Below are 10534 nucleotides of genomic sequence, written 5' to 3'. Positions count from 1 at the left end.
GAGAGAGAGAGAGAGAGAGAGAGAGAGAGAGAGAGAGAGAGAGAGAGAGAGAGAGAGATATTGGTTCTGGTCCGGTGGGCACGGTGAAGCAGGAGGAGAGGCTGGTGGTGCCACGACGGTGGAGGTTAAGCCAGGACTGTGGACGCGACTGAGCACCTGGGCCTTGTGGGGACGCAGTGGCTGCAGTGCGAGCTCGACCAGGCCACATGACCCTGTGTGTCCTGCTCCTGGGCAGCGCGGCTGCGTGCTGTGCGCTGGCACCCAGCGAGGCAGTCTTCGAGGGGGCCTTGCTCGATGCATCGGGATCACTGTTGCTCTTGGCACCGGCCACGCGCAACCGCCACTCCGAAGCGTTCCTGCTGCGCCTGCTGTGGCTGAGGGGCCGGGGGCAGCTGCATCACGTGAACCCAGGCTTCTGCTCGCTGGTTTACGAAGCGCCATTGACGCCCAGGCCAGCCTCTACCAGGCCCGCTGCCGCTACCTGCAGCCATGCTGGGTGGACTTTCCCGGCCGGATCCTCGACGTGGGGTTCGTTGGCCGCTGGTGGACCCTGCAGAACCTCATGCATGATTGAGACATCAACGACGACGAGTTTCTCCACCTGCCCACGCATCTCCGCGTCGTTGTGCCTCACCAGCTGCACTCCGAGGCCAATGAGAGGCTGTTCGAGGAGAAGTACAAGCCGATCAATTGTCCTCACCGACAAGCAGGTGGATCAGGCACTGTGGGAGGAGCAGGTGTTACAGAAAGAGAGAAAGGATCGGCTAGCTTTGAGCGAGGCTGATTCACTGGTTCAGTCCGTTGTTTCCAGATGAAACCCAGGACTGCCCCCGGGTCACCAGGCACAGGCAAACTGTTGGCCATGGATGGTGCAATTGGTGAGATGGGTAGAGATAAATGACCCTTATTGTGATTTTATGGGAAGTCCTCACTATGTCCTGTTAGCCGAAGCAACTTGGGGACCTTACTGGTCTTAGAGATACAGAAGAGCTGAAGGACTGCTCGTAAACATGCTCAAGCACTTGACCTTATTGTGTTAATTGCCCCCAGCTCTACTAGTAAGGAGCCTGTGCTGTGTAGCCTGTTGTAGCCGGGGATGTTCTTCACGGGTAGAGTGTTTGCCTAGCATGCCTGGGTACCTGCACTGCAAAAACAGAACAGAAATGGGCGTGGTTTTGGAGGTTTTGTTTATTTGGTTGGTTTTTGAGAGTGTGGCTCCCGTATGCCCAGTCTGGCCCTGACTCCTGCGTTAGCTCTAGTGCACCACAGAGTACCCTGCCCACGCATTAGTCCTGTTCGTGAATGCGGCTACAAAGATGTCCTGACTGCCAGTGACTCCCAAGATCCTAAGACCAGTCCCCCAGGCCCCCTTTTGGTAGTGTGTATCAGTGAAGTTTTTTGAGGAAGATCTGGCCGTGTTGCCAAGGCTACTCGTTTAAAGAGTACTGACTGTTCCTCCCTTCGGAGAACCTTGATTCAGTTCTCAGCAGCTTGATCTGTAACTCCAGGCCAGGGAATCATCCAGCGTTCTCTTCTGGATTCCTTGTACACCAGGCAGGCACGTGGTGGTGCACAGACAAAACACCCACGCACATATGTTTAAAGATTCTCCTAAGTCATCCCCCAAGATCGGGACTAAAATCGTGTGCCAGCTTGCCTGACCTCAGATCTCTCCTTTTCAGGTGGAGCTGAAATGTATGTGTGTAGGGTTTTTGTTTGTTGTGGATTTTGGTTTGTTTGTTACACTGGCTTCCCCAGAACTGGCTATGAAGAACAATCTGCCCTTAAACTCACAGAGATTTGTCTGCATCTCAAATTGGATTGTTTTGGTTTGGTTTGTTTCTGAGAGTGGTCTCACAGCCCAGACCAGCCTCAAACTCACTGTGTAGCAAAGGATGACTGAATGATGGCTCCTCTTGCCTGCATTTTCCAAATGAAGTGAAATGTTTCTGCCCTGTGGATTGTTATTGTTGGGTACTTGTGCTAGACACTAAATCCAGGGCCTTGTACATATGAGGCAAGCCCTGTACACCAAGTCCTCTTAGGCTCTTTGTTTTTTTTTGATAATATCTTTATGTAGTCCCCGAGGACCTTTGACCTAGCTTAACTAGTAACGTTGTATGTTATTATCAGTGCAGGAGAGAGGTACAGAGGCCAACAAATTCTACTGTATATATGTATGGCAGCAATTGCAAGCATGATGGAAGGCTAGAACATGTTCTGATCCCAGAGTGTACATGCAGTCGTAAGTCATTGTACTGTAGGGATCCCGGAAATGGTTGGATGGAAAGACACAGGGTGGGGAACATAGGTTGGACCTGGCAAAATTCCGGTAATTACCTTTCAAGCTAAAATATTAGGGAAATAAAACTTCCCATATCAGGTAGCTTGTAGCAGTCAGTAAAAGTAGGAAGTGAAGCAGTCACTTTGTGATGGATTTGTTTATGGTGGGGGAGCTTCAGACAAAGTATGTGCTGTACACTGAGCTACCCCACTCCTAGTGGTGTGATTGTGTGTTTTGCCTCCTTTATTTGTTATCAGATGTATTGAAAGTATGGTAGTTGTTTTTGGTTGGTTGGTTTTTCAATAATACTCCGGAGTGGGAGGCATGTGCCACCACCTCCTGTGTAAGGTAGTTCTTGAAACCAAGTCATCTGGCCAGGTGATGATGTTAATTCACATCTTCCCACATTGGTGAGGTGGCTCAGCAGGGGAAGACATGTTCAGCCAAGCCAACCACCTGAGTCCGTCCTATGGAACCCACACAATGGAAAGAGCTGACTCCTCCGAGTTGTCCTGTGACCTACATGTATATAAATTAAGTTAAAATGTAATATGGGTTCCAAAAAAATCCACATCTGAATTACAAATGTTTTAATTAGTGTGTATTAAAGGATTTTCTTATGTGCGTATAAAAAAGAAAGAAAGAAGTAGAGGTCCTACCTCCCAATGAGCACTCACAGTTTACCTTTAGCACTTTGGACACGGATGCAGCTTTTTTTTAATCCACTGCCCACTGCAATAAGAAGCTTCTCTGACCAAGGATGGAGGGACACAGATATATGGTCTGAAAATAAAGACATTTAGAAAAAAAAAAAAACCCGCAGAGAATTCACAACAGAGGAATCTTGAATGGCCGAGAAGCACTTAAAGAAATGTTCAAAGTCCTTGGTGATCAGGAAAATGCAAATCAAAATGACACCAAGTTTCTACCATACACCAATCAGAATGGCTAAAATAAAAAATTCAGGTGACAGCAGATGTTGGTGAGGATGTGGAGAAAGAGGGAGACTTTCCATTGCTGGTGGGATTGCAAACTGGTACAACCTCTCTGGAAATCAATCTGGAGTTTCCTCAGAAAGTTGGAAATATATCTACCTGAAGACCCATATACCCAAAAGATGCTCCACCAGACTACTATGTTCATAGAGACCTTATTTGTGATGGCCAAAAGCTGTAAGCAACCCAGATGTCCCACAACAGAAGAATGGGTGCAGAAAATTGGGTTCATTTACACAATGGAATACTAATCAGCTATTAAAAATGAGGATATCCTGAGTTTTGAAGGTAAATGGATGGAACTAGAAAATATCATCCTGAGTGAGGTAACTCAGACCCAAACGACATGAGTGGTATGTGGATATTAGCCAAAATTTACAGAATACCCAGGATACAATCCATAGAACTTAAGAAGGTTAACAAGTCAAAGGACCCAAGTGAGGATACCTCAATAATACTTGGGAGTGAGAAGAAAGCAATCAGGGCAGGCAGAGTGAGGGAGTGACCTTGGTAAGAGAAGATGCACCTAAGCCTTGAGAGACTTCAGCCCCCAGGGAGTGTGGAGGTCTGGTGGGGTGAGGATGGAGGGATGGGGACATCCTCTTGGAGACAGGAGGACAGGCAGGGAAGGAGGTATGGGATGGTGAAGGGTTAGGAGGTGGACTAGGAGGGGGATGAAGACTGGACTGTTAAAGGATTAAGGAATAATAATAAAAAAGACCTCTATACATTTTCTTACTGAAAAAAAGAAAAAAACTCACATCAGTACATATTCCCTTGGACCTAAATCTTCAATGTATGTGTTTTGACTATGTTTATACTACCAGGAATGAAATGAAGTAAATGAGAAGCAAAAGAAGCAATTGAACGTCTTTTTGGATTCTTTTGCAGACTCCAAGTGAGACAGTAGGCTTGTTGACAAGAAAAGCAATTTGAAATTTAAAAATGAATTGCGAAAGTGATAGGTACAACTATAAATTTTTCATTTCAAACTCTGGGTTATGGAGTACAGAAGTAAAGGGAAGTATTACTAATTTAATTTGCTATAGATTTGGGTTTTCCATCATGTAATAGTGTCTAAATGTCTCACTAGACAATTATTAGCTTAGTTAAGGAATGGTAGAGTATTTGTTTTGGCCTATGCATTGTGGGCAATGTGTTTCTAAAGTCATGTTCAATTGATTTACATAGTTTTAATCACTGACAAAAGAGTGCCCAACTAAGCAGCCACTAGAGAAATAAAACACTGAAACCTCCTAACTGCTCTTTTACACTTGGGAAACACAGGATACCAGATGTAAATATTTTGGAAAAAATATTTGTCCACAGACAATTATGTTTCTTTTCAATATTATGTTTTCTCTTGGAACATAAAATAGGTTTGTCACCAGTTGTTTTCCCAGAAAGCAGATGCAGAGATTGAGGTTTGTGTGCAGGGAGGCCATTTCACAGTGACATAGGGACATCTTTCTAAAGGAGCAAGAAAGAAGCAGGCATGGTTGAGAAAGAGGACGAACTGTAATTCAAACACATAAAATGCCTAGTCATTCCATAAGGAGGCTTCACAACTGTCCCCATTTAACAGAGAAGGTTAAGAAAATGCCCCCCCCCCCAAGGGATGATTGCCTTCAGTGAGCAGCTGCTTGTGTTTTAGGTTCAAGAGGGGTTCTTGAGTGAGCATCAGTGCAGACAACATTACCAGCATCTACAGAAATGAGAGCCTCAATCCAGAGGAGAAAGTCTGCATGACTCTTAATAGCACTCAGTTGTGGAGCACAGTGGACATACTAAAGCACAAATCTTCATTCAGTTTTACCAGGGGATGGAATTTGATTTCTTTGCAAGTATATGTATAATGCTTAGCAGTAAATTACAAAACTGTGACTATTACTATTTTTAAAAATTAATCCATTCATAATTTTAAACTTTTATTATTTTAGAAATTCATACATACATAATAATGTACTTTTCAATAACATTCTCCCCCCATTCCCTCCCCACCAATTCCTTCCCTTTCCTTTTCACCACATATTCCTCCAAATTTCATGTGCTCATTTCTATACCCTGAATCCACTTAATATTATCTGTATGTGCATGAATATACCATGCACTATGAGTATATCATCTACCAGAGCATTGGCACATTGGTAACTTCTGAGGATCTACATCCCTGAAGAAACACTGACTATCCTTCTCCAAGGAGTTATTAATTTTCATTGTTCTTCAGTGGGGATTGGGAATTTGGAAGTCCCCTACTTATCCATGTTGGAATTTTTGAATGATCTGAGCCAGTTCGGGTCTTAAACATGCAGTCAGAAATTCTGTGTGTTCAGCTGTACAAGAGCTGTCATGTCAAGCTGCAGATATGCACTATCTCAGGTTGTTACAGTATTTCACTTTTCTCTTCCATAAATGATCTCTGACTGATAATTCTCAGAGAATTAAAACATGAAGGGGATAGATCTCAGGTCTCAAGATAACAAAGGCAACATACAAGCCCAAAGCCATTCAGGGAGAGAAAAACTCAAAGAACTTTCTCTAAAATCCATAAGAAGACAAAGATGTCCCTATCTTTCAAATTCAGTTAAATAAAGTCCCTGAAGACTTAGCTAGAGCAAAAAAAAAAAAAAAAAAAAAAAAAAACCAAACAAAAACTAAAGAAGAAAATACAAAGGACACAAATGGGAAAGCAAAATGTCAAAGTATTCTTTAAAATTATATGATTCTGTATATAAAATACCTGGAAGACTCCACTAGAAAACTCCTACATTAATAAATATACTCATCAAAGTAGCAAATCACAAATCACAAAATTGATACATGAAATCAATAGCCTCCTTTTGTAAATAAGAAACACACAGAAGGAAATCAGGAAATCAATACCACTTAGAGTAGCCAAAAAAAAAAAGAAAGAAAGAAAGAAAGGAAGAAAGAAAGAAAGAAAGAAAGAAAGAAGAGAAGAGAAGAGAAGAGAAGAGAAGAGAAGAGAAGAGAAAAGGAAAGAAGAGAAGAGAAGAGAAGAGAAAAGAAAAGAAAAGAAAAGAAAAGAAAAGAAAAGAAAAGAAAAGAAAAGAAAAGAAATTTGGATTAAGCCTAGAAAAGGAAATTATAGTCCAGGAAATGAAAATTTAAGTTAGTGGAAGAAGAAATTGAAGTAGATACAAGGAAATGGCAAGGCTACCCACATTCATACCGCAGTAAGTTTAATATACTGTGAAAGTGTCCATCCTATCAAGAACAATGCAGAAATTCAATGCAATTCAGACTAAAATTCCAATGTAATTCTTCACAGAAATCGAATAGAAATAGAAGTGGGAACTGGTACATTCACTATGGAAATCTATGTGCAGGTTCCTCAAAAGGCTAAAAAAAATCTACAATGCAATTCATCTATGCTATTCCTTGGCATAATTCTAAAGGTCTCTACATCCTACTACAGAGATACTTTCTCATCCATGTCCTTTGCTACTCTAGACAAAATAACCATGAAATGGAAGCATTCTAGATGTTTATCAATTGATGAATGGATAATGGAAGTGTGATATATTTACACAATATTTTCTTTTGCTTTTTTTAATTAGGTATTTTCTTCATTTACATTTCCAATGCTATCCTAAAAGTCCCCCATACCCTCCCCCCTCCCACTCCCCTACCCTCTCACTCCCCTACCCATCCACTCCCACTTCTTGACCCTGGCTTTCCCCTGTACTGAGGCATATAAAGTTTGCAAGACCAATGGGCCTCTGGAGTAGCCATTCTAATATCTAATAAAATCAACTTCCAACCCACAGTTATCAAAAAAGACAAGGAGGGGCACTTCATACTCATCAAAGGTAAAATCTTCCAAGAGGAACCCTCAATTCTGAATATCTATGCTCCAAATGCAAGGGCAGCCACATTCATTAAAGAAACTTTAGTAAAGGATGTGAAGTTGTACAGGTAGTAGGTAAAGTCTGGACATAACCAAATATTTATAGGCAGGTGAACATAGGAACAATGGCATCCAGTCTATGGAAACCTACTAAGCAACATAAAACAGTGAATTATTGATACATGAGTGATTCTCAAGTAATCGTAATGAAAGAAAGGAGATGAAAAGGCTACAACTTGTGATTGTATTTATATAGCATTCTAGGAAGTTCAAGCTCATCTGTGTTGATAGAAAGAAGAAAATGCTTGCCTGGACCTAAAAGAGTGGAGGTGGGAATCATTGCATTGATGCGTGAGGAAGCTTTGGGGCCATAGGATGGCTTTATCCATTATCATACTTTCAGGTAGCCTTAAGGTTTGAACCAGAGGTGCAAACTTCACTATCTGTCCTTTGAAAGCATTTACGGTTTGTTACAATCAACTTACTTCAACAAAGGTATTTTAAAGTAATCAGACAATTTGCATTCGACTCTTTGCTGGACTACCAAGAAGGTAAGAAAGAAGGAAGGAGCAAAATGAACTGAAGCCCAGAGCACTCTACTACAGCTCACTGTGTCTGTTTTCTCTCTTTCTCATCCCCAGGTAAAATATTACCATTATAAACAAAGAACATGATTTCTTAATAAAAAATTTCTCTGTATAGCGTGGCTGCCCTGGAACTCACTCTTCAGACCACCATGGCCTTGAAATCAGAGATTCATCTGCCTCTTTCTCCTAAGTGCTGGCATAAAAGGCAAGAACCACCACATCTGGCTATTGGAGTGGTGTACATTTTTACTTCTCACTGTTAAACTTCAGTATAAAAAGAGTTCCATTAAGTTTCAATTTGGAGTATAATGTATCATAAAATTCCCGATTTTCATACCAACTATGAGAAGAACATTATGAAAATGGTAGTTTTCATAGAAAACATAATAAATTTCACTGCTGGCAGAGCACATAATTAAAAGCTTAAAATAATATTGCAACCAATCATTAATTTCATATGTCAGGTCATGCAGTGGGAAATAATTAATTTGTTTTTTCAGTTGGGTGATTAAAAGGGCAGGATATTAAAGAACAGCACAGGGTGAAATAGGTCCACAGAAGTATTATGGAAAGGTTATAAATTATCGAAATGCTATTTCTGGTTTTCCTCTGTGATAGCCTGTGAAATACACAGCACAGTCTTAATATTGAACCAAGCAAAATGGAGATATCTCAAGGCAGGAGGTGAGTTCTGCTGATAATGGGTGGGGTGCTATTTAGGGCTTACCACCCATAAGGAATCTCCTCTACCACTCCCATCATTGTCCTCATTTAGAGGTCTCAGAGAAAGCAAAGGGAGCTCTGTTACTCGTTGTTCTCATTTAGCATTTCCCAGTAGAGAAAGGATCATCTTTGTGGTTTACCTGTGTTCTCTCAAAAGTACTAGTAAATAAATAAAAACTTTCAGACTATAGTAGAGTATAACTTAACTTGACATTTTCTACTTTCTTCTGTACTGTATACCTGCCTACTAGCAATGCTTAACGTATATTTGGGTATTTGAAATGTTAAAATTGTTACTACAGATGACGGATTAAACCAACTTGCACAGAAGCCCATCTTCCGCATCCATAATTTGCTAGCATAATTTTCCTCTTACTGTAGTTATGGCCTTCCAGATCTTGTGTTTCTAATGTAGGATTACTTCTTTTCTTCCATTTATTTATTTTAATTAGACACTCATATATATTAGTTATGAACTCATATAGTTATTTTGTATTATAGAAATATAAACTATACTTGATTGCTGAAATCATTTTGTATTATCCATTGGGAGCTCCTCAGTTGGATGCTTATAATTTGTGTTTGAGGAATTTCTTACTTTGTGTGAAAGGATATTCTAACCTCACTGTGGGCTTTTCCCATCTCCATCCTAGGATCACTATTCTCAGGACCTGATTCCTTTTGTTGGAGAAGACTATTAGACATAGCTACATAAATACCATTACTTGTAGACACTCCTGATTAGAGAAGACAGAAGTACATGGATATAAGCTAGCTTGTGTACATATGCATATCTGAAATTATTCTTATGCTGATATTTATGAGCCTTTGCATATTTATGTCTTTAAATAAAAAGTGATCAACATAGGTGCTGACTCTAATTCAGTACCACATACTTCATTCAATCCATCCCAAACTGCCTATATGGAATATTTCTAATAAACAGAAACCCAGTATCCATTTGCTTACTTATTCAATCATACAATATATGCAAAACAGCTGTGGAACTTTCAAGATATGGTTCCATGACAAATACCTATAAAAGTCGAAGTATATTGTTGTTGCAGTCCTCTTTTTTTTCTCTTTTTTTAAAATGTATTGTCTCTTTTTCCATTTTTTTACTTAGGCATTTTCTTCATTTACATTTCCAATGCTATCCCAAAAGTCCCCCACGCCCTTCCCCCAACTCTCCCCACCACCACCACTCCCACTTCTTGGCCCTGGCTTTCCCCTGTACTTAGGCATATAAAGTTTGCAAAACGAATGGGCCTCTCTTTCCACTGATGGCCAACTAGGCCATCTTCTGATACATATGCAGCTAGACACGAGCTCCGGGGGTACTGGTTAGTTCATATTGTTGTTCCACCTATAGGGCTGCAGACCACTTTACCTCCTTGGGTACTTTCTCTAGTTCCTCCACTGGGGGCCCTGTGTTCCATCCAATAGCTGACTATGAGCATCCACTTCTGTGTTTGCTAGGCCCCGATATAGCCTCACAAGAGACAGCTATATCAAGGTCCTTTCAGCAAAATCTTGCTAGTGTATGCAATGGTATCAGTGTTTGGAGGCTGAATATGGGATGGATCCCCAGGTATGGCAGTCTCTAGGTGGTCCATCCTTTTGTCTCAGCTCCAAACTTTGTCTCCGTAAATCCTTCCAAGGATGTTTTGTTCCCAATTCTAAGAAGGGGCAAAGTGTCCACACTTTGGTCTTCATTCTTCTTGACTTTCATGTGTTTTACAAATTGTATCTTATATCTTGGGTATTCTAAGTTTCAGGGAAAATGTCTACTTATCAGTGAGTACATATCATGTGAGTACTTTTGTGATTGTGTTACCTCACTCAGGATGATGCCCGCCAGGTCCAACCATTTGCCTAGGAATTTCATAAATTCATTCTTTTTAATAGCTGAGTAGTACTCCATTGTATAAATGTACCACATTTTTTTTGTATCCATTCCTCTCTTGAGGAGCATCTGAGTTCTTTCCAGCTTCTGGCTATTATAAATAAGGCTGCTATGAACATAGTGGAGCATGTGTCCTTATTACCAGTTGGAACATCTTCTGGATATATG

The 10534-nt window shown here is 40.9% G+C and overlaps 1 pseudogene; it reads left to right on the top strand.

Annotated features, from left to right (window-relative positions):
- The first annotated feature begins 70 nt into the window (after positions 1-70).
- LOC110301041 lies at positions 71-815 on the top strand (annotated as a pseudogene).
- Positions 816-10534: the final 9719 nt, after the last annotated feature.

Source organism: Mus caroli, chromosome 9 (assembly GCF_900094665.2).
Source record: "Mus caroli chromosome 9, CAROLI_EIJ_v1.1, whole genome shotgun sequence".
Taxonomy (NCBI): Eukaryota; Metazoa; Chordata; class Mammalia; order Rodentia; family Muridae; genus Mus; species Mus caroli.
The sequence above is the reverse complement of the archived record's forward strand: the minus strand, read 5'-3'. Positions and strand labels throughout refer to the sequence as shown.